This window comes from Mus caroli, unplaced genomic scaffold, assembly GCF_978045245.1.
Source record: "Mus caroli unplaced genomic scaffold, Mus_caroli_1 scaffold_7, whole genome shotgun sequence".
In the NCBI taxonomy this organism is placed as follows: Eukaryota; Metazoa; Chordata; class Mammalia; order Rodentia; family Muridae; genus Mus; species Mus caroli.
This window is the reverse complement of record NW_028227262.1, coordinates 18,463,424-18,489,625: the sequence shown is the minus strand read 5'-3', so window position 1 is coordinate 18,489,625 and position 26,202 is coordinate 18,463,424. Positions and strand designations below refer to the sequence as shown.

Genomic DNA, 26,202 nt, shown 5'->3' with positions numbered 1-26,202 from the left:
AAAGATTTCCCACATTCATTACATTTGTAAGGTTTCTCTCCTGTGTGGATTCTGTAGTGAACTTGAAACATTGAGGATTGTGTAAAAGATTTCCCACATTTGTTACATTTGTAAGGTTTCTCTCCTGTATGAATTCTGTAGTGAATTTTAAGAACTTTGTTCTGTCTAAAAGATTTGCCACATTCATTGCATGTGTAAGGTCTTTCTCCTGTATGGATTCTGTAGTGAACTTGAAATTTTGAGGATTGTGTAAAAGATTTCCCACATTTGTTACATTTGTAAGGTTTCTCTCCTGTGTGGATTCTGTAGTGAACTTGAAATTTTGAGGACTGTGAAAATGATTTTCCGCAGTTATTAGATTTATGAAGTCTTTCTCCTGTACAGGTTTCATGGCTCACTTTGAGACTTGAGGAACAAGTAAACAATGTTCTAAGTTCATTACATTTGTAAGGTGTCTCTTGGGTAGGAGTTCTATAATAAGCTTGAAGATTTGAGGACTGTATAAATGATTTCCCATACTTATTACATTTATTTACTTTCTGTGCTTTCTTTAAATTTAATGATTCATTCGAGGCATCCATGTATGTATCATAGAGATATCTCTTGGACTCTCCATTAATCCATTGTCCAGTATACCAGCTATGAATTGACGATTCATTTAAAATGACATTCTTATTTTCATTTATACAATATTTCTCTGTAGTATGCTGTTGTGAAGAAGATTGGGAGCATTGATTAGAGATAGCCATTTTTCTAAGATTGCTATAATGAATTCTGGAATAAAGTTGCTTATCTGATTTTCACTTGGATTTGTTTTACAAATAGAATCTTCTAATAAGTCATTACCTTGATATAATATCTCTATATATTGATTGTTTATGTAATACATTATTAAAGCCTCCTTAACACAGCCTATATTAATATCATTTATTGTGTTAGAACTTTTAAAATTACCTCCCACATTATATCTTCCATGATTCATTGCATTCATAGATTCTTTCTTATGTTGATCTACATCATATAACTTGTCACTGAGTAGGTTTTTCTCTCAAAATTTATGGCATTTCCCACAACGTTCTAGGAAATGCCATAAATTTTGAGAGAAGATTCCTTCACCTTGATGACATTCATTACGTTTTTCTCTGCTCCACAATATCATTTGTTCATAAAGCACTGAAGCACTGTTTAATCTCATATTCTGTAATATATACATCAGGAAACACAACTTATTCACCCAAATGTCACTTTTAATACATTTGTATTTCTGTGTAAAATAGTTGTGCTTCAAATTTTGTGATTTTTTTTTCCTAGATAATCCTCCAGTTGTGAATATGAGAGTGACCCAGATTGACTCCTATCAAGGGAAGTTAGGGCTTCTTGATAATTTTCAAAAATGAAAAAGATGTGCTTTTCAAATTGATCATTTACATGATCATATATTTCATAGTCTGCACTATCATGTCTATATTCCCAGAAAAACTTTCCAAAGAGATCTGAAAGGCTACTACATACAAATCTTCCTGTTATTTTGTCCTGGAAGTAATCCTGTGTATGTCCTTTGGGGAGTAGCTCCTTGGTATAATCACTTGACAGAGCTGAAAATATTAAAAACAAATAATTATATGACACTTTGGAGTTAGATAAAAACAATGTACATGTATAATACATGAAACAGCACCAATGTGAGCATCATACAAAATCAGTACAGAAATGTAGCATTTTTAAAAAAAATGAACAATTTCATAAACATTATGTATATCAGATGATATTTCATAAAATATGATAAATATTTTATAATATTATGAATGTCATAATTATTCATTATAACACTACAACTTGAAACAGAATTGGTGGAACCCATTAATTAATAAAACTTCTTCCCTCTGTGAAAATGAATCTTCAATATGGAAATACATAATCTTTCCAATGACAAAATGACAATAATGAAGACCTACAATATTTCTTTTAGGGATAAAATATAATGCAACATTAAAGAATGGGATTAAAATCAGAGAGAATAATTACTAGAAAACAAGGAAATATATATGATAAAATCTTAAGTGCTCCAACATCCCATAAAGACATTTCCTCAGTGGTTTCTATAGGAGGTTTTTGTAAAAGCTACAAACTGTAAACACCCTACATGGAAATCTCATCTAAAGAATTGATAAAGAAAATGTGGTAAATTTATACAGTGGAATACTGTTCAGATATGTAAAACAAAGACATCATTTATTTTGCAGGCAAGTGGATATAGCTTGAGAATATCAACGTGTTTGAGATAACCCAGCCCTCAAACAATATGCACGATATTCATACTCACTTACATATATATATATATATGGCATAAAAATATACCATATTGCATTCCTAAGACCAAAAGATCCTGCAAATAAAAAAAAAAAGCCCCACTGATGAGGCCTGAATTTCACTTAAAAGGAGAATTAAATAGCATAATAGCCAGATGGAGAAAGGGAACTTGGAGAGCATGTGGGTCAGGGAGGGGAATGTGGGTTTCAGGATCAGGCATAAAGAACAACATGACAGAAGCACTGATGCTTATACCTCCTGTATTCAGGCATTATTGCAAATAGAGTGATAGAGATAATAACCTAATCAGAAACCTTTCAAATCGAAATTTATCCTGTCTAAAAGAAACTCAGCTATTGGGGATGTAGCAGCAACTAAGGGGATATCCAACTAGTAACTGGATGAAATTGAGACCCTTCCCATGTGAAAGCACCAATCCATGACTTTATTATTGATACTCTGCTATGCTTGCAGACAGGAGTTTGTTGTCCTCTAAGAGGCTTCACCCAGCAGTTGACTCAGACACATACAGATATCCACAAACAGTGATGGTTCTTGGGGACTCTTATGAAAGAATAGGAAGTAATATTGCAGGTCCCAAAAGGGATAAGAACTCCACAGGAAGAGCAACAGAGTCAAATAACTAGGTCCTATGGGACTTTAAGAATTGGAACAACCAACTAAATATCATGCATGAACTGGTCCTAGTCATATATGTAGAAGTTGTGCATCTTAACATTCATGTGGGTCCTGAACAACTGGAATGTGGGCTTTTCCAAAAGCTGTTATGTGCACGTGGAGTATTGGCTATATTGTCTGGCCTCAGTGGGAGAGGAAACACTTAGTCTGGCAGGAAATTGAAGTGCCATGTTGAGTTATACCCAGGGAAACCCTACCTCTTCAAAGTAGAAGTTGATAGGGGCTAGGGAAAGGATTGCCAGAGGGGTGACAGAGAGTGAGGCAATGGTCTACATATAAATTGAATTAGTAAAAAAAAAAAAAAAAAAAAACAAATTAAATTAAAAATAGGATATTATCAGAAAATTTTAAAAATCAAGGAAAAATACGTAAAAAAGATTTAAGTATACCAGGTAAAAAGCATATCAGACACATAAGAGTAGAGTATTTCAAAATTTTGAAATATGTTAAGGAACATTCATTGAGACATATATTCTGAAGAAATCTAATAGTTGTTAATGAGATAAAGGGCTCAATATTCCAACCATATTACTATGTAAAACTTTAAGTTAACACGAAATTCTTGACCTGATATTTGAACAGTCATAAATTTATTAAATTATAATTTAATAATCCCAGAACTTCACACCATGCCTTGGACCAAAACTCTGTCTACATCCCTGGAGGCTGTTTCCATCCTAGACAAATAGGTAAGATTATCAATCTGCTCCCTCCTGGATTCCCTGGAAAACACAGCTGTTATGAGGACTGCTCTATCTACTCTGTGCTGCATCTTCCAGGCAATAGCACTTCAATCAATGCCAGATGTCTGCAGACATCAGAAAATACAAGCTCTAACTTCCCTCCTAGAAGCCTGCCAACACCTTGAACATCCAGAAATCTGAACCTTTCTGTGACTACAGTCTCTGTCTGCAAACATGGAAGGCTGCTGCCACCCAGGGAAAACAGTGTCTACTTGAAATCCCAGAGGCCTTAGACTACCAAAAACTACCAGATCAACCTGCAAAGTCTCATAGCTAACAGGGACCTCCAGGACTGTGAACACCAGAGACATCGGGGTGACCTAAGGAATAGGAAAGAACATAATCAACAAAATTGAAGGCAATATGGTACTACTGTAACATAGCTATCCTACAACTCTAAGCACTGTATATCCTCACAATCCTAAAGTGTAAGAATATAACCTTAAGTTCAACATTATGAACATGATGGAGGTCTTTTAAAGAAATAAATATTTTTTTTACAGAGACTCACATGAAGAAATAATAGAAAATATAATTAAACAAGTAGAAGACCTTAAAAGGAAGCAAAATTGATATGGTAATACGTTCCTGTTAATAAATAAAATTAATTAAAAATGTTAAGATATGAAAAGGAAAATAGGAACAATGAAGGATCTGAGACAATCTTAGAAAAAGGAAGTCTAGAAAAGTGATCAGGAGTTTAGGATATAAGTATCATCAACACAAACATGAGATGGAAGAGAACATGTCAGGCTTAGAAGCTAAGATAGAAACTCAAGTACAAAGGTTCAATCCTTTATCATCAAGGGGAGTGTATGTCAGCAGCTAGAGATGTATGGTGCAGGAAGAGATGAGAGACTTCTATCTTGCTCTGCAGGCCAATGGGAGACAACTGGCTTCCAGGCAGCAAGGACTAGAGTATGAAAGCTGATGCACAGTGACATACCCATTCCAAAAAGGCCAACTTCTCTCCTGATAGTGCTACTCCTTATCGCAAGCAAATACAATCCAACAGAGTGGAGAATGGTCTTGAATGCAATGGTACAGGAGACAACATATTTAGCAGAACAGCAATTGCTAAGGGTCTAAGATCAAAAAATAAATAAATAAATAAATGGGATATCCTGAAGCTAAAAAGTGACTGCAAGGCAAAAAAAAAAAAAAATACTATTTATAGGATGAAATGGCAGACTATATACTGTGAAAATAAATACCTAACCTCTACATCTGACAGGTGACTAATACCCAAATATATAAAGAATTCAAGAAATTAGTTAACAAGCCTTCCAGGAGGCACCAGCTCCAAGTTGCCTTGGGTGCGAACTTGGCAGAAGGTGACAAGGTCCTCAGAGGACATTCCATGTGATCTTAGGATCACTGGTCAGTGGAACACATCATCTGTTCCAAACAAATCTTGATGGGCCTGTGACAGCATTGGCAAAGGAACAGGAGCACTGCCTGAGTTCCTTCTAATCGGTAATGGTACACCTTAGTTTCAATCACACCAGACAGCCCCATGGTCCTCAGAGGAGACACCACTTCTAGGCAGTGTAAAAAGCACAGGTTCTTAGGATTCCAGGATCCCAGTATAACAGGAGCTTGGTCAAACTAGGTTATAAAGGTCTCAGAGGAGGTTTTACTGCCAAAAACTCAGAAACACCCAGAGTCTCAGGTTCACAGGAGACCAGAATCCAAGTATCACATTGAAAGCAGGACTCTGAGGAGTCCTGAATCAACCAGAATTATAGGAAGGACAGGCTCCAATCAGAAATACTGAGGGTAGCAAGCACTTGAGATAATTAGATGGCAGGAGGCAAGTGAAAGTACAGAAGTAACAGAAAACAAGGTTACTTGTCATCATCAGAAACTAACTTTCCCTCCATAGCTAGTACTGGATATACCATCACACTTCAGAAAAGCAAGAAATGTATCTAAAGTCACTTCGCATGGTAATGATTGAGGACTTTAAGAAAGAAGTATGGGAAAACACAGGTAAATAGAGAGAAGCTCTTAAAGAGGAAACAACAACAACAACAACAAAAATTCCTTAAAGAGTTTCAGGAAAACAATATCAAACCGGTGAAAGAATTGAACAGAACCATTCACGCTCTAAAAATGGAAGTAGAAACAATAAAGAAATCACAAAGTCAGACAACTCTTGGTCTAGAAATCCTAGGAAAAAAATCAGGAACCATAGATGTGAGCATCAGTCACAGAATACAATAGATGGAAGAAAGTATCTCAGGTGCAGAAGACTCAATAGAAAACATGGACACAATGATCAAAGAAAATGCAAAATGCAAAAATATATTAAATCAAAACATCCAGGAAATCCAGGACGTAAAGAGAAGTCCAAACTGAAAGATAATAGGTGAAGACGAGAATCAAGATTTTCAACTTAAAGGGTGAGTAAATATCTTCAACAAAATTATAGAAGAAAACTTTCCTATCTTAAAGAAAGAGATGTCCATGAACATACAAGAAGCCTACAGAACCCCAAATAAACTGGAACAGAAAAGAAATTCCTCCTGATACATAAAAATCAGAACAACAAATGCACTAAATAAGGATAGTATATTAAAAGCAATAAGGGGAAAAGTTCAAGTAACATATAAAGACAGGCTTATTAGAATTACACCAGACTTTTCACCAGAGACTACAAAAGCCAGAAGATCATGGACAGATGTTATACAGACCCTAAGAGAACACAAATGCCAGATAAGCCTACTATACCCAGCAAAAGTTTCAATTACCATAGATGGAGAAAGCAAAGTATTCCATGACAAAACCAAATTCACACAATATCTTTTCACGAACCCAGTCCTTCAAAGATAATAAAGGGAAAACTCCAACTCAAGGGGGGAAATGACACCCTAGAAAAATCAAGAATAAAATCCTTCAACAAACCTAAAAGAAGATTGCTATGAGAACAGAAACCCAACTCTAATAAAAAAAATAAGAGTAACAAATACTTTTCCTTAGTATCTCTTAAAATCAATGGACTCAATTACCAAACAAAAAGATATAGACTAAAAGACTGTTTACATAAACAGGAGCCAACATTTTGCTGGATACAGGAAACCTACCTCAAGGTAAAAGACAGACACTACCTCAGAGTAAAAGGCTGGAAAACAATTTTCCAAGCAAATGGTCCGAAGAAAGAAGCTGGAGTAGCCATTCTAATATCAAATAAAATCGACTTCCAACCCAAAATTATCAAAAAACACAAGAAACAGCAGTTCATACTCATCGATGGTAAAAATGTTCCAAGATGAACTCTCAGTTCTGAATACCTATGCTCCAAATGCAAGGACATTCACGTTCATTAAAGAAACTTTAATAAGCTTAAAGCACACAGTGCACCTCACACACTAATAGTGGGAGAATTCAACACCCCACTCTAATCAATGGACAGATACTGGAAACAGAAACAAAACAGAAACACATTGAAATTAACAGAAGTTATGAAACAAATGGTTTTAACAGATATCTAGAGAACATTTTATCCTGAAACAAAAGAATATATCTTCTTCTCAGCACCTCATGGTACCTTCTTCAAAATCAACAATATATGTGGTCACAAAACAGGCCTCAACAGATACAAAAATATTGATATTATCCCATGCATCCTATCAGATCACCATAGACTAAGGCTGATCATCAATAACAACTTAATAATAAAAAGCAAACATTTACGTGGAAACTGAACAACACTCTACTCAATAACTTGGTCAAAGAAGAAATAAAAAAGAAATTAAAGCCTTTTTAGAGTTTAATGAAAATGAAGCCACAAAATACCCAAACTTAGAGGACACAAAGAAAGCAGTCCTAAGAGGAAAACTCATACCTCTGAGTGCTGTCAAAAGAAACTAGAGAAAGCACACAGTAACAGTTTTATAGCATAGTTAAAAACTCTAGAACAAAAAGAAGCAAACTCTCCCATGAGGAGTAGACAACAGGAAATAATCAAATTCAGGGCTGAAATCAACCAAGTAGAAAGGTAAGGCTATACAAAGAATCAACCAACTCAGGAGCTGGTTTTTAGAGAAAATCAACAAGATAGATAAACCCTTAGCCAAACTAACTAGAGGGCACAGGGACTTTATCCTAATTAACAAAATCAGAATTTAAAAAGTGGACATAACAAGAGAACCTGAGGAAATCAAAAGCATCATCAAATCCTACTACAACAGGCTATACTCAACAAAACTGGAAAACCAGGGTTAAATGGACAATTTTCTAGACAAATATCAGGTACCAAAGTTAAATACTTATCAGATTAACGATATAAAAATTATACCACAGAACTTCTAAACCTGATAAACAGCTTCAGTGAGGTAGCTGGATATAAAATTAACTCAAGCAAATCAGTGACCTTTCTCTACAGAAAGGATAAACAGGCTGAGAAAGAAATTAGGGAAACAACCTTCAAAATAGTTACAAAAAATAAAAAAATACCTTCGTGTGATTCTAACTAAGGAAGTGAAAGATCTGCTGCTGATGCTCAGGCAAAGTGCTCCCTCTCTGCTCGGACCCATTTTCTCTGGCTGGGAAGGTGGCCAGATGTCTGGGGCCTGTGCAGAATACACCTGGCGGGGTTCTGAAACCAGGATGTCTGCTGCCCATGCTCAGGCAGGTTGGATCCCTAACCTCTGGCCGGGTAAGTGGCCACCTGTCTGGGGCCGGAAAAGGAGGCTGCCTTAGAAGCTCTGTGCCCCCCCCCCGTCACAGAAGCTTTTAGCTTCTATATTCCGTACTCTCACCTGTGCAGAATACACTCGGAGGGGTCCCAGAACCAAGATGTCTGCTGCTGATGCTCAGGCAAAGCGCTCCCTCTCCACTCGGACCCCTTTCCTCTGGCTGGGAAGGTTGCTGGATGTCTGGGGGCTGTGCAGAATACACTTGGAGGGGTCCCAGAAGCAGGATGTCTGCTGCTGGCCAGAGGAAAGGGGTCCCAGTGGAGAGGGAGCGCTTTACCTGAGCATCGGAGGCAGACATCTTGGTTCCAGGACCCCTCCGAGTGTATTCTGTAGAGCCCCAGAGAAAATCAGATAGCAAAAGGCAAACACAAGAATCCTTCTAACAGAAATCAAGACCACTCACCATCATCAGAACGCAGCACTCCCACCCCACCTAGTCCTGGGCACCCCAACACAACCTATAAGCTAGACCCAGATTTAAAAGCATATCTCATGATGATGATAGAGGACATCAAGAAGGACTTTAATAATTCACTTAAAGAAATACAGGAGAACACTGCTAAAGATTTACAAGTCCTTAAAGAAAAACAGGAAAACACAACCAAACAGGTAATGGAAATGAACCAAACTATACTAGACCTAAAAAGGGAAGTAGACACAATAAAGAAAACCCAAAGTGAGGCAACGCTGGAGATAGAAACCCTAGGAAAGAAATCTGGAACCATAGATATGAGCATCAGCAACAGAATACAAGAGATAGAAGAGAGAATCTCAGGTGCAGAAGATTCCATAGAGAACATTGGCACAACAATCAAAGAAAATACAAAACGTAAAGGATCCTAACTCAAAACATCCAGGAAATACAGGACACAATGAGAAGACCAAACCTACGGATAATAGGAGTTGATGAGAATGAAGATTTTCAACTTAAAGGGCCAGCAAATATCTTCAACAAAATTTTTGAAGAAAACTTCCCAAACCTAAAGAAAGAGATGCCCATGAACATACTAGAAGCCTACAGAACTCCAAATAGACAGGACCAGAAAAGAAATTCCTCCCAACACATAATAATCAGAACAACAAATGCACTAAATAAAGATAGAATACTAAAAACAGTAAGGGAGAAAGGTCAAGTAACATATAAATGCAGGCCTATCAGAATTACACCAGACTTTTCACCAGAGACTATGAAAGCCAGAAGAGCCTGGACAGATGTTCTACAGACACTAAGAGAACACAAATGCTACTATACTCGGCCAAACTCTCAATTACAATAGATGGAGAAACCAAAGTATTCCATGACAAAACCAAATTCACACATTATCTTTCCATGAATCCAGCCCTCCAAAGGATAAAAACAGAAAAAATCCAATACAAGGACAGAAATAACACCCTAGAAAAAGCAAAAAAGTATTCCCTCAACAAACCAAAAAGAAGACAGCCACAAGAACAGAATGCCAACTCTAACAACAAAAATAAAAGGAAGCAACAATTACTTTTCCTTAATATCTCTTAATATCAATAGACTCAATTCCCCAATAAAAAGACATAGACTAACAGACTGACTACACAAACAGGACCCAACATTCTGCTGCTTACAGAAAACCCATCTCAGGGAAAAAGACAGACACTACATCAGAGTGAAAGGCTGGAAAACAATTTTTCAAGCAAATGGCCTGAAGAAACAAGCTGGAGTAGCCATTCTAATATCGAATAAAATCGACTTCCAACCCAAAGTTATCAAAAAGACAAGGAGGGACACTTCATACTCATCAAAGGTAAAATCCTTCAAGAGGAACTATCAATTCTGAATATCTATGCTTCAAATGCAAGGGCAGCCACATTCATTAAAGACACTTTAGTAAAGCTCAACGCACACATGGCACCTCACACAATAATAGTGGGAGACTTCAACACACCACTTTCATCAATGGACAGATCGTGGAAACAAAAACTAAACAGGGACACAGTGAAACTAACAGAAATTATGAAACGAATGGAATTAACAGATATCTTCAGAACATTTTATCCTAAAACAAAAGGATATACCTTCTTCTCAGCACCTCACTGGACCTTCTCCAAAATTAACCTTATAATTGGTAACAAAACAGGCCTCAACAGACAAACAGTTATGTTTGTCTTTGTGAGTAGATTAGACCCTCAAACAGTTTGGCTATAATTGCTGCCTGGCAGGAAACTGCAGTATGGGCAATTTTTTCACAACACTAAAGTTGTAAAGAACGTTTTAACTGTAAGTCATCTTAAGATAGAGTATCAAAAATTAGAGACGTAGACAGTTAAATTGTTCCTCTAGAATCAGTCCTTATTACAGGAGGGCCAAGATGCTCAGATTAAAAAATATTTTACATTTGAGTCGATGCAGGGCTCTGGGCAGCCCCAGAGTGGCTTGTGGCCTTTCTTTTGCTTTGCAAACGGTGCCTGAGAAAGTTTTTCCCTGTGTTCAAGAAAAAAATTTTTTAACAATGTTGCAGTTCTATTCAGATGTTTAATATAATGCTTAAATTCGAAGAGTTTTGCTTCTAGTAAACTGGTAATCTCTAGAAAATTCTGCCTCTAGGTATGGCTAATGTAACTTTACATTATGTAAGAAAAAATTTTATTGTTTCTGCTTCTATACAAGAAGCCAAGGGTTTTAATCTTTCAGTGTATATTGTTTCCTAAGTGGAAAGTATTTTATTAACTAATGCTTCTCAAGGGAAGTTTACTTTAAATCCTTGCTCTCACCCAAAAGATTCAGAGACAATATCCTTTTATTACTTAGGGTTTTAGTTTACTACAAAAGCTTTTACAAAAAATAAAGAAAGATTTTATAATTGTTATTAATTGGTGATTAAAAATTAGTTGTGCCCAAGACAATTCTTTGGCCAGAAAAAACATTATTGTAATGTCATTTTTCTCATCCTCCCAGCCGATCGTTGGCCCACGTGGGCCCAACTTGCTGCTGTGGGGCAGAGTCTTAAGACACGCAGTTTCCCCTGTTCCAGCACAAATAATCTAGCTGTGTGCTATAGATGGTGTTTTAAAATACTAACAATCAAACCTTAATTTGTATATTAATAGTCAATGCCATATCTCTGAGCTCACAATTGCTTAAAATTGTTCGTCCCTCAGATACTATTAATTCTCAAATTTACAATTGCTTATGCATATTTCTAGTTAATAAATAAATAAATTATGCACATGTGACTCTTAATAACTTTTCAAGCTTTCTAGTTGCAACCGCTCCTTAAGAAAAATGATTGAAAAAAAAAAAGAAAAATGATTGAAAGTGCAATTAGTCACTGCCCCTTTACAGCCAAGTATTTGAAATGTGTGTCAACAAGTTATTAATTCAAAAGGTTAGATATTGTTAAATTTTAAAAACTTTAACTTCTTAAAAGAGAAAAATTGTATCCCCATACATACTTTTTAGTGCATTCCTATGCATGCTATTTTAATCATACCATTATTTTCAAAATTTGAAATTTAAATGTCAAGAATTTAATAAATGTTTTATAGTATCTTAAAGAGATCTACTTATTGGCTTATAGATTGATCCTAAAACAGCTACCTTATTGGGAAAGGGAAAAACGGGTTCTCTCCACAGAATGCTGCAGAAGCATATTATTAATTCGTGTGACAAGCTGGCAGGTAAGTTGACTCAGTGTCCTGATTGAAATGACTAAAAATCTAAATTAAATTCATGTTTTAGATCCATCCTTGCTTGTTATTTTTCCAGTTTAGACTAGCTTCTAGCCTTTTAACTTTATGGCAATAGTACATCAGAGACTGTATATTCTGACCTAGTAAAATTAGTCATTTAATAGAGTCATAATGATTTTTCTCTTTTCTTAAGTGTGACCAGTCATTCTAACTCAATCTTAGCCTGGTCTAATATTCAGTCCAGTATTAGAGATTCCTATATTCTAAATTACCTAGCAATGTTAATTCAGAGCACATCCCCCAAGGTCACCAAAGGCTCATCTTGCCTTTACCTTATTTGTTCTAAATATTTTGCAACCGATATTAAATGTCAGTCTGCAGCGAATCACCACTGGCATCCAGTTACTTCTAATTCTTATGCATTGGTAAAATGGAAGGACCCACTGACTAAGGAATAGGAGGGTCCAGATCTGGTTCTAATTTGGGGAAGGGGCTGGGTTTGTGTTTTTTCACGAGATGAAGATAGAGCATGGTGGCTGCCAGAGAGATTATTTAGTCAGATGAACACAGATTCTGAATCTTCTTATAAGTATCATCTTGAGGACTAAAATTCCTCTTTTGCTTAAAATTCAGCTGGAAACTGAGGCTCCCAGGAAGCTGTTTTCCTGCTACTCTCTGAGCCAGCTCCCAGATAGGAGGCCGGAGACTAGCCTTAGCTTTACAGTTTTGCAACTGAATAAAGTACCTGGACTTCCCCAAAAAGAAAATTTACATTGCTACTTTCTCATTGTCTAGATCTCTTTCTTTTTTCAAGCAGGTCAATCAACATCCTCCAGCTGGACTGCAGCGGGCATGCATCCCTGCCCCCTAGAGCATACAAGAGGCAGCTACTACTTTCATTTCAGCACATCTTGTGACTTTTGGTCTGAGTTGAGATTTAGGTTTACCAAGAGGGCTAGTAAGGCAGATATTTCTAATATTAAAAAAGATTGGTTTTTATTTTGATAGGCGGGCTTAGTCCCTTAGCTGGCCTCTGGCTTTTCACCCTTGCTGTTACTGCAAGGTTTCCTTAGTTCCTCAGGCTGTGGGAATAACAGAGATAAGGAGGAGCTACTTACAGCTCCTATTTTAGCCACAAATCCTGGTGTTACTAATGACATAATTCTTGTCTAGGCCTTGCTAAATCTGAGGTTGACAATTCTCCTTTAGGAGCTGCACAGTACTCAGAATTGTGCACACTGGTTCGTGATCATACGAATATAGTATGGGTATCGCTTGGTGCAGAGAACTACTGCAGGGGAAGGTCCAGCTTGACCATTTCTGAGTTCCCTGTGCATTATACCCAGTTTAAAATGGAGGTTGGTATCTAATTTCCAGCAAAAAACCAAAAATATCTAAGGCTCTGCCTCCCCTCCCCAACAGATACCAAGAGCCACAGGTGTGGGTCATGATAGCACCCATGGGAGGAATCGGGTCAATGTCCACCCAAGCCAAGGTTAAAAGCCCACTCATCTATGGATGAGAAAATCATTTGATCACCTCAGTTAAGCGTGGCCTTTTTAAACTTAATTAATAATGGGGAGAGAGGATGGAGACCATACTGTTGGAAGGGCAAGCCCTTCACTACCTCTCACCCTAAAAAAGCTAATTGGCCTTGTACTATGGAGCCAGTTGTCACCCCCTTCTACCTGTTTCCCGCCTGTCATCCAAAAATGCAGAGGAATATCAACTCAGTGTTGTTCTTAATAGAGTGCATTTCAAATTTGTTCAGTCTGGGTTCCAATGCCCTACTTAAAATTCAACTAGGAAGTTACCTACTCAGCACTAATTAGCATTATAAGTCAGAGCCTACAGCTCAGGGCTTTTCTGTTAGTTGTTTACTAGGATAGAAAGGACAGTCTTATCCAGATACAGTTTACCATAAGAAAACTTAGGGAATCCCAGAGAAACAGGGTTTTTTTTTTAGCCCTAAAAATTCAGGCAGAACTATTGAGCATAGATAAATTTTTTTGCCTCAGGACAGCCTTTTCTTTTTCCTTTTATTTTTATTAACAACAGGGAGGATATGTAGTCACCCCTCCCCCAGCCTGAAACCTGCTTGCTCAGGGGTGGAGCTTCCCGCTCAATCGTTCTGCCACGCCCACTGCTGGAACCTGCCGCTTTGCTGTTTGGAGCCATACACGTGGTCACTCTGCTACTGGTCCCAGGGATTATTTGGCAGGAATTGGGCCCCCTTCCCCTGCTTCATAACTTTGTGCAGAACAATAAGATTGAGCTTTGATCAGAATGCCTGTCTTAGGTGTATTTCTTTTGCTCGCGGACTAGCCCCTCTTCTCTTCCAGGTTTCCAAAATGCCTTTCCAGGCTAGAACCCAGGCTGTGATCTGCTGCCCAGACACAACAAAGAACTATTCAAAGAATTAACCAAACTCGGAGTTGGTTATTTGAGAAAATCAACAAGATAGATAAACTCTTAGCTAGACTCATAGAGGGCACAGGAACAACATCCTAATTAACAAAATCAGAAATGAAAAGGGAGACATAACAACAGATCCTGAAGAAATCCAAACTCCATTAGATCCTTCTACAAAAGGCTATGCTCAACAAAACTGGAAAACCTGAATGAAATGGACAAATTTCTAGAGAGATACCAGGTACCAAAGTTAAGTCAGGATCAAGTAAATGATCTAAACAGTAACATATCACCTAAAGAAAAAGAAGCAGTCATTAATAGTCTCCCAGCCAACAAAAAGCCCAGGAAGAGATGGGTTTAGTGCAGAGTTCTACCAGACCTTCAAAGAAGATCTAATTCCAGTTCTGCACAAACTATTCCTCAAAATAGAAGTAGAAGGAACTCTACCCAACTCATTCTATGAAGCCACAGTTGCTCTGACACCTAAACCACAGAAAGATCCAACAAAGAGAACTTTAGACCAATTTCCCTTATGAATATAGATGCAAAAATCCTCAATAAAATTCTTGCTAACCGAATCCAAGAACACATTAAAGCAATCATCCATCATGATCAAGTAGGTTTCATTCCAAGGATGCAGGAATGGTTTAATATATGGAAATCCATCAATGTAATCCATTATATAAACAAACTCAAAGACAAAAACCACATGATCATCTCGTTAGATGCGGAGAAAGCATTCTATAAGATCCAACACCAATTCATGATAAAAGTCTTGGAAAGATCAGGAATTCAAGGCCCATACACAACCATGATAAAAGCAATCTACAGCAAACCAGTAGCCAACATCAACATAAATAGTGAGAAGCTTGAAGCAATCCCACTAAAATCAGGGACTAGACAAGGCTGTCCACTCTCCCCATTCCTATTCAACATTTTACTTGAAGTCCTAGCCAGAGAAATTCGACAACAAAAGGAGATCAAGGGGATACAAATTGGAAAGGAAGAAGTCAAAATAGCACTTTTTGCAGATAATACGATAGTATATATAAGTAACCCTAAAATTCCACCAGAGAACTCCTAAACCTGATAAACAGCTTCGGTGAAGTAGCTGGATATAAAATTAACTCAAACAAGTCAATGGCCTTTCTCTACACCAAGAATAAACAGGCTGAGAAAGAAATTAGGGAAACAACACCCTTCTCAATAGTCACAAATAATATAAAATATCTTGGTGTGACTCTAACTAAGGAAGAGAAAGATCTGTATGATAAAAACTTCAAGTCTCTGAAGAAAGAAATTAAAGAAGATCTCAGAAGGTAGAAAGATCTCACATGCTCATGGATTGGCAGGATTAACATTGTAAAAATGGGTATCTTGCCAAAAGCAATCTACAGATTGAATGCAATTCCCATCAAAATCCCAACTCAATTCTTCAACCTATTAGAAATAGCAATCTGCAAATTCTTCTGGAATAACAAAAAAACTAGGATAGAAAAACTCTTCTCCAGGATAAAAGAACCTCTGGTGGAATCATGCCTGACCTAAAGCTTTACTACAGAGAAATTGTGATAAAAACTGCATGGTAGTGGTATAGTGACAAACAAGTAGACCAATAGAATAGAATTGAAGCCACAGAAATGAATCCACACACCTATGGTCACTTGATCTTCGACAAGGGAGCTAAAACCATCCAGTGGAAGAAAGACAGCATTTTCAACAAATGGTGCTGGCACAACTGGTTGTTATCATGTAGAAGAATGTGAATTGACCCATTCCTATCTCCTTCTACTAAGGTCAAATCTAAGTGGATCAAGGAACTTCACATAAAACCAGAGACACTGAAACTTATAGAGGAAAAAAGGGGAAAAGCCTTGAAGATAAGAGCACAGAGGAAAAATTCCTGAATAGAACAGCAATGGCTTGTCCTGTAAGATCAAGACTTGACAAATGGGACCTCATGAAACTGAAAAGCTTCTGCAAGGCAAAAGACACTGTCAATAAGAAAAAAAGACCACCAACAGATTGGGAAATTATCTTTACCTATCCTAAATCAGATAAGGGACTAATATCCAATATATATAAAGAACTCAAGAAGGTGGACTCCAGAAAATCAAATAATCCCATTAAAAATGGGGCTCAGAACTGAACAAAAAATTCTCACCTGAGGAATACCGAATGGCAGAGAAGCACCTGAAAAAAAATTCAACATCCTTAATCATCAGGGAAATACAAATCAAAACAACCCTGAGATTCAACCTCACACCAGTCAGAATGGGTAAGATCAAACATTCATTTGACAGCAGATGCTGGTGAGGATGTGGAGTAAGAGGAACACTACTCCATTGTTGGTGGGATTGCAAGCTTGTACAACCACTCTGGAAATCAGTCTGGCGGTTCCTTAGAAAATTGGACATAGTACTACCGGAGGATTCAGCAATACCCCTCCTGGGCATATATCCAGAAGATGTCCCAACAAGTCAGAAGGACATATGCTCCACTATGTCATAGCAGCCTTATTTATAATAACCAGAAGCTGGAAAGAACCCAAATGCCCGTCAACAGAGGAATGGATACAGAAAATGTGGTATATTTACACAATGAAGTACTACTCATCTAGTAAAAAGAATGAATTTATGAAATTCCTAACCAAATGGATGGACCTGGAGGGCATCATCCTGAGTTAGGTAACACAATCACAAAGGAACTCACACAATATGTACTCACTGATAAGTGGATATTAGCCCAAAACTTAGGATACCCAAGGTATAAGATGCAATTTGCTAAACACATGAAACTGAAAAGGAATGAAGACCAAAGTGTGGACACTGTGCCCCTTATTAGAATTGGGAACAAAACACACATGGAAGGAGTTACAGAGGCAAAGTTTGGAGCCGTGACGAAAGAATGGACCATCTAGAGACTGCCATAACCAGGGATCCACCCCATAATCAGCTTCCAAATGCTGTCACCATTGCATACATAAGCAAGATTTTGCTGAAAGGTCCCAGATATAGCTGTCTCTTGTGAGGCTATTCCAGGGCCTAGCAAACGCAGAAGTGGATGCTCACAGTCAGCTACTGGATGGATCTCAGGGCTCCCAATGGAGGAGCTAGAGAAAGTACCCAAGGAACTAAAGGGATCTGCAACCCTATAGGTGGAACAACATTCTGAAATAACCAGTACCCCTAAGCTCTTGACTATAGCTGCATATATATCAAAAGATGGCCTAGTCGGCCATCACTGGAAAGAGAGGCCCATTGGACACACAAACTTTATATGCCCCAGTACAGGGGAACGCCATGGCCGAAAAAAAAAAAAAATGAGAATGGATGGGTAGGTAAGTGGGGGGGGGACAGTATAGGGGACTTTTGGGATACCATTGGAAATGTCATTAAGGAAAATATGTAATAAAAATATTTTTAAAAAGGGAAGTGAAAGATCTGTATAATAAGGACTTCAAGTCTCTGAAAAAAGAAATCAGAGATCTTAGATGGAAAAATATCTCATGCTCATGGATTGCCACAATTAATATAGTAAAAATGGCTATCTTTCAGAAAGCAATCTACATATTCAGTGAAATCCCTATCAAAATTCCAACTCAATTCTTCGATGAATTAGAAAGGGCAATTTGCAAATTCATCTGGAATAATAAAAAACCTAGGATAGCAAAAATTATTCTCAATTAAAATAGATCCTCTGATGGAAAAACAATGCCTGACCTAAAGCTGTACTACAGAGCAATTGGCATAAAAACTGCACAGTACTGGTACAGCAACAAGCAGGTAGACCAATGAAATACAATTGAAGACCCAGAAATGAACCCACACACCTATGGTTCTTGCCTACTGAATTACATTCATTCAATTGTCAAATGCTGCAACAGTATAGAAAGACAAAACAAATTATTACTCTCACCAAGTAAAGAATTTTTGATGTCCAATGCTGACATTCCTGGAATATATGTTCATTGGTGTATATAATGTTACAAATGGCTTGAAGTTACCTACCAATTTTTAATTTGCTGCATTATGGCTTTGTGAGTAAACACCCATACGGGATACAGCTTATGAGGCCAAGAACATGAGATCAAAAGGGACCTGGGCCCTACAGTAAAATATACTATTATTTATTTTTATTGATCATTTCATTTGTTTACCTTTCAATGTTATCCTCCTTCCCAGGTATGCCCTCACAAACACCCATTCCATCTTCAATCTTCCCCCAACATTTTACCCCTATGAGGATGCTCCTCTACCCCCTCACCAACTTTAACTTCACGACTCTAGCTTCCCCCTATGTTGGGGCACCAAGACTCCACATCAGGCCTCCCCTCTCATTGATTCCTGGTAAGAAGATCCTCTTCTACATATGAATCTGGAGCCATGGCTCTCTAAATTTATACTCTTTGCTTGGTGGATTTTTTCCCAGGAGCTCAAGTATATCCACAATGTTGATATTGCTCTTCATATATGGTTGCAGTCCCTTTCAGCTCCTTTATTCCTTCCCCTAGCTCACCAATTGGGGTCCCCAGGTCAGTGTGTGAGTATCTGCATCTGTGTTGGTCAAATGCTGGTAGAAACTCTCAGGGAACAGACATAATAGGATCCTATCAGCAACCACTTCTTGGCATCATCAATAGTGTTGTGGATTGGTGTATGCAGACTGGATGGATCCACCTGTAGGCTAGTCTCTGGATGGCCTTTCCTCAGTCTCTGTAGCAATGTTATCCCTCTCTTTCCTTTGGATAGGAACATTTCTGAGTTTAAATTTTGATATATGTGGATAGTCCCATCCCTCAGTTTGATGCTGTGCTTACCTACTGGAGATAGTCTCTTCTGGTTATATGTTCACTTTCTTGGATATTTTGCCTACACTCATCACGTTTGTGTACTGGGAGCCGATCCATTCCCTGGAGTCTGGAACTTTCTAGTGGCTAATACCAGTTCCCTTTTATCCATTGCTACATGGTTCTATTCAATATCTTGTCCTCTGAATTTCTTTGGGCTTCTTTCAATACCTGAACTTGCTCCCTTTTTTCCACTCCCAGGTTCCTCCTTCCAACTACCTGCTGGATAATTTTGCCTTACATTCTATGTAGGATTGAAACATCTAAACTTTGACCTTACTTCTAGGAAAGCTCCAAATGGATTGTGGGTTGCATTGTGGGTATGGCGAGTTTTGGGCTAATATCCACTTATCATTGAGTATATACCATGAGTGTTCTTTTGTTTCTGAGTTACAATACTCAGGATGAAACTTTCTCATTCCATTCATTTGCCTGTGAATTTCACAAAGTCCTATTATTTATTAGTGGAGTAGTACTTCGTTGTCAAAATGTACCACTTTTTCTGTGTTCATTCTTATGTTGAAGGATATCTACGTTGTGTCCATATGCTCATTATTACAAATTAGGCTGCAATAAATATAGTGGAGCATGTGTCCTTTTTATATCGTGGAGCAAGTTTTGGGTATATACCTAGTAAGGGAATAGCTTGGTCTTCAGGTAGATCTATTTACAGTTCTTTGAGGAACTATCAAATTGATTTCCAAAGTAGTTTTTCAAGGTTGGAGTTCCACCAGAAATGAAAAAGTCTGCTTTCACTTCATCCTTGCCAGCATCTGCTACTTCCTTAATTTTGGATCTTAGCCATTCTGATTGTTCTGAGGTGAAATCTGAGGAAGTTTTTTATTTGTATTTCCCTGATGACTAAGAATGTTGAACATTCCTTAAAATGCTTCTCAACCGTTTCAGATCCCTGATTTGATAATTCTTATTTAGTTCTGTACCCCATTTTTAACAGGGTTGTCCTCCAAAGTCTAACTTCTTGAGTTATCATTAAATTGCAGATATTCTCCCACTATCTGATATAGGATTGGTAAAGATCTTTTCTCAATAAGTGTGAGTTCTATGCCTCTTCAAAGAGATAGAGCAAATTTTAAAACTTCTGTAAGGCAAAGGACATTGTAAATAATCAATTACATTGTCCTTTGCCTTACAGAAGTTTTTCAAATTTAGGACGTCCTATCTGTCAATTTTTTACTTTAGAGCATGAGCCATGGTGTTCTGTTAATGAAATTTCCCCCTGTGTCAATGTGTTCAAGGTTCTTTCCCACTTACTCTTCTATTAGATTCAGCCAGTTGGATTTTATGTGGGGTTCCTTGTTCCATTTGGACTTGAGCTTTCCACAAAGAGATAAGAATGGATCAATTTGTTTTCTTCTACATGTCAACTACAAGTGGAAACAGCACCATTTGCTGAAAATGCTGTCTTTTCTCCAATGTATGGGTTTGTCTTCTATGTCAAATATCATGTAAATTCTCTGTCCATGTCAATTAAACATAGATGTGTGGTTTCATTTCTGTGTCTTCAATTCAATGTCATTCATCTATCTGCCTGTACCAACTCCATGCAGATTTTAATCACTAGTATTTTGAACTACAGATTGAGGTCAGGGAAAGTGATTCCCCCAGAAGATATTTATTGTTAAGAATGGATTTTTCAGCGGGTGGTGAGATGTCTCAATAGTTAAAATCACTGACTACTCTTTCATTGGTCCTGAGTGCAATTGCAGGCAACCGCATGTTGGCTCACAGGCATCTGTAATGGGATCAGATTCCCTCTTCTGATGTGTCTGAAGACAGCAAGAGAGTGCTCAAATACATCAAATAAATAAATAAATAAATAAATAAATAAATAAATAAATAAATATTAAAAAAATGGATTCTGCTATACTGCGTTTTTTTGATAGTATATATAACTGACCCCCAAACATCCACCTGAATACTCCTATATTTGACAAAGAAATTCAGCAAAGTGGCTGTATATAAAATTAACTCAAACTAATAAGCAGCCTTCTTCTGATTAAAGGAGAAATGGTCTGAGAAAGAAAATGGGGAAATGAAACCCTTCAAAATAGTCAGAAATAATATAAAATATCTTGATGTGACCCAAACAAAGCAAATGAAATATCTGTATGAGAAGAATTTGAAGTGTCTGAAGAAAGAAATCTAAGATGGCCTCAGATGATGGACAAATCTCTCATGATCCTTGGCTGGATTTGCCTAGTAACAATAGCTATCTTACCAAAAGTAATCTACAAATTCAATGCAATCCCCATCAAACTTCCAACTCAATATTTCACAGAGATAGAGTAAATCTCAAATTCATCAAAAATCTACTTTTAGTACTAGAAATAAAATTGGCAATAATATGACACTTAAAGTTATACTTCTTATCTACTAGATATGTACATGACTTAGAATTCAATGGAGAAACTTAATATGTACATCAACAATGTACAGAAAGAGAAAGACTTCAGAACACTTACTCTTATATAAATTTTCTTTATCTTACCCTCCTATCCATTATCAGGAACCTAAGCAGAAAATAAGACAGAAGGATTTTAGAGCCCAGATTTAGTGAATGATACTAAATAAAATGCATCTGTTTAGATGCAAACAGAACAATGCCCAAGTAAACTCAATGAGGATACGACAGCAATCAGAAGACCAGTACAAGGAAGACAATATCCCAACTTTAAGAAGTGGAAAGATTTAGAATGTGTCACCCAAGGGAAGAACCAATCCAAAGTACACAATTTCTTAGAGAGGGAAAATATGAATGGACCCATGTTCGAATCAGGAAAATTTGGTAGAACAAATCAATATCCATGATTACATCAATTTTTGGTTTCTACTTTTATTACATATGAGAGAAAGAGAAAGAGAAAGAGAAAGAGAAAGAGAAAGAGAAAGAGAAAGAGAAAGAGAAAGAGAAAGAGAAAGAGAAAGAGAAAGAGAAAGAGAAAGAGAAAGAGAAAGAGAAAGAGACAGAGACAGAGACAGAGACAGAAAGTGAGAGACAAAGAAAAAGGCAAAAAAAGAGACAAAAAGACACAAAACTCAGAGAAATCATGATATTAAGTTAGTGTAGAGAGTGGAGATGGTCTGCAAGAAGCTGAAAAAGATAAAAATATGAGAAAATTATACTCTATAAGAAAACTAAAAATGGTATAAATCAATAAATTACTCAAATATAAATGACCATTGCTGATCCTTGACATGTAACAGAAAAAAATAACTGTAATTGTAATATAAAATAATCTGGTGCTTTGAAAAACTGTCAAAACATAGTATATTGCAAAACATGAGTATTCAGGTAAAATGAGGCAGAGATCATACAGTATCCATGGTTATACTGTTTCTTTAATTCATTATTCTGAAAGAAATTCTTAGTAACAATTTCTATTGCAGAGCTTTTGTAGCAATGTCAGGTCTAGATTACTCCTGAGTTTACATTCATTACATGACATATAATTTCACTTCAAATTACCTGTTGTTTTTCCTTCTGTATCTTCTCTACCAGCAATCCATGGTTCTTTGTTTTGTTCAAGACAGAAGATTACCTCTGACTTTGAAACAGCAACACCTGTACATTCAAATGAGCACAAAAATATGCCATTGAATATACTTATATAGTAGCACAGAATTATGCCATGTAGGTGACAAGGAGAGAATAAAAGATAAATGAATGACTTATTATTTGTTTGTTTTTTGAGACAGGGTTTCTCTGTATAGCTCTATCTGTCCTGGAACTCACTTTGTAGGCCAGTGTGGAGAGCCTTGCTGTGAGCAATTGCCATTATAAGATGGTGCTGGCTTCTGCTGTGCCTAACTAGTAAACAAGCCTTGTGCGCAAGTGCGAGAGTGAACTCACGCCTAGTCACTGCTCATCTCGGGGTGTAGTAATGAGGTGATGGGCAAGCAACAAATCAGGAGCTGACATGCCACATTAGGTGCTGAAATGCCACGCTGAGGGCTATATAAACAGCACCATTTTCTGGGGTGGGGGTCTTCCGTCCTAAAAGGCAATAAAGCTTGCCACAAAAGAATTTGTATGAGTGTGTTCTTGCTGGCAAGAACAATAGCTCGGGACAGGACAGGCTTGCCTCGAACACAGGAATCCGCCTGCCTCTACCTCCTGAGTGCTTGGATTAAAGGCATACGTGCAGCTTGAATGACTTTTTATATTCATTTCTTTCCAAAGTGTTTTAGAGTCTACACACTGAAGCCTTTTTAAATTCTAACTTTCATTATACATTTACAACATTCAATAAAGCCAGCTGTGTGAGACAAATACATTCATTTATAAAAGCAACAAGCTACCATTTCCAAAAGGTTATAATATTTACTGATCAGCATGTTAAATGTAAAAGCAATATAAAGGTAAATAACATATTAGCTATATAGAGCCTTCAATGCTTATAAAACAGAAGACAAAGAGCAATTAATGGATTCCAGACCCAAATAGTAGTAGGAATTCTGTATATCTCTAAATAAAGTAGAAATTATGGAGGAAAAATATTCTTACCCACAGAAACCAAGTTATTGTAATTCTCCAACATGACATCTCTATACAAAGCTCTCTAAGCAGAATCCAGACATTCCCACTCCTCCTTAGAAAACTCTATAGCCACATCCATGAAAGTCAATGAACCCTAAAATTAAAATTAACAGTATCCACTTTTTTGTCAGTTGGTCAGAGAAATGTTAGTTAAATATAGAACTTTTGATGCCAATAACTAACATGCATATTTGACAAATGACTTCTGAGATAAAAAAGATGTTACTTCTGTGAACAGTTCGAATAGTCAGGAAAAACTCATGCTGATGGTGGTTACCTTTTGAAGTCAAATGAGATAATCCTCTAAATGAACTAATGGTGATCACCAAAGCAACCATAAAACAGAGATATTTACAACAAGCTTCATAGGATTACCAACATTATACTTCTGGAGGATCATTAAAAATAAAATCACAATTGGGTAAACATAACATGAAGTAATCTATTAAATTACTGCAGCAAAAGCAAGGCTGAGAACTCCTTCAAAAGTCCATGAGATGAAAGGTTCATGATACATGCGCCTATCTTCACAGACAAATAATGACTAAAGTGACTCCCAGTAGAAATCAAGTACATACATTCATCTTTAGTCTCATGTACACTCAGTTTTGTGATTAGAAATTTTTAAGTATTTTCATATTATATTTATATTTATGAAAGTCAAGTTGAAAAAATGAAGGAGACTGGTAAAAGGGAAAAATCTATTTTTAGCTCAGCAATGACATAAATTTAAAGAAGTAATACTGAGAATCATATGAAAAAATAATTCTGTAAATTTGAGCCAGAATAGGGAAGGTTTGAAAGGTATGAAAATGAAATGTTTTTTTTTGACGAACAGTCAATTTTTCCAAAACACATGCATACATTTACCTTAGAAGAAGGCATCTATCCTTTCTCATTCAGAAGGGAATGTCTCACAAAGGTTACCATTAAAATTTCATCTTCCAAAAACCATCTGCATGAAGAGGCAGCAATTCTCCACTTCTATAAAAATTGAAGAGTAGAAAGCAGGAATCAATACTTGCCACACCCCATGCCTTGTGCTAGAGGAGATATGAAGAAAGACAAGTTTTAAAGGCAGAAGAAACAATATTTTCTTAAGAATTCCCATACACTTGCCTAAGAAGACCTATCAAAAAAAATGACACATCTTTTTTCAATAATGGCCAGAATCTTCAAACTATCACAAGCTGAAGGGATTTCTCCTACTGGTAAGCAAGAGACTTTCCGGGAGTGAAGAAAATCAAAGGAATTAATGCCTGCTTCACCATGGTCTCCACAGAGATATTTCTTCAAGTTTCTTTCTCCCACAACTTCATGGTTTTTATGAAGCCGCAGGATCATATTATCTACACAGGTCCTTTTAACACTGACATTGCATCTTTTAGATTCATGATCAAGAACACTATTTATTCATGCATATATATGACACCCCTGCACTACTTTAACACTTTCACCTGTCACTGAAAGCAGCTGAACTTCATTCTCCTACAACTTCTTCCATCTTGGCACTTTTGACTTATGAGAGGATGAAAATAATTATATAAAAGGCATCTTTACCAACCAATGAGATTTAATTTCTACAAAGAATATACTGGACAACATAAGGAGAAAAGTTTTTCTCTGCTGCTAAACTCACGCAGTCTCTACAAGAATACTACCATGAACTAAATTTGTGCTTCAAGATTTTGTTGGAATTTTTCATTCATTTCTTTTTATCTATAGTTTTGCTTATCTGGTATGATTTTTCCCATTTTATAGCTTTATGACCTGGATTGGAGACTTTTCAGAAATGCAAATTGTAGATTTAGTCTACAAAGAAATTTTCTAATTTTATGAGGTACTTTTAATTAATAAAATCTATATTGCCGTTAGCCTTCTCATAATAAAAATATATTGTATATACCGTTATTAAAACTTGTGGCCGGTGGTGGTGGCACATGCCTTATATCCCAGCACTTGGGAGGCAGAGGCAGGCAGATTTCTGAGTTCGAGGTCAGCCTGGTCTACAAAGTGAGTTCCAGGACAGCCAGGAATATACGATATACAGAGAAACCCTGTCTCAAAAAAAAAAAATTACTTATGGCACATTAAAAGCAGATAGACATATTCTGTGCATTGGGCTAGGAACACAAGGAAGTTACAACAGGACTATTTCTTAACATGTATGTGTTTGTTATAGATACATTCTAAGGTAGATAGAAACACTTACACTTTTTGTATGCAATGATTCCATTATATAATCGCCACTGGATCTGTGTGAGTTGA

At 36.9% G+C, this 26,202-nt stretch overlaps 1 pseudogene; it reads right to left on the bottom strand.

Moving 5' to 3' along the window:
- Window positions 1–1,523: 1,523 nt before the first annotated feature.
- On the bottom strand, window positions 1,524–24,819 carry LOC147003784 (KRAB domain-containing protein 5-like; annotated as a pseudogene).
- Between the last annotated feature and the right edge of the window lie 1,383 nt (window positions 24,820–26,202).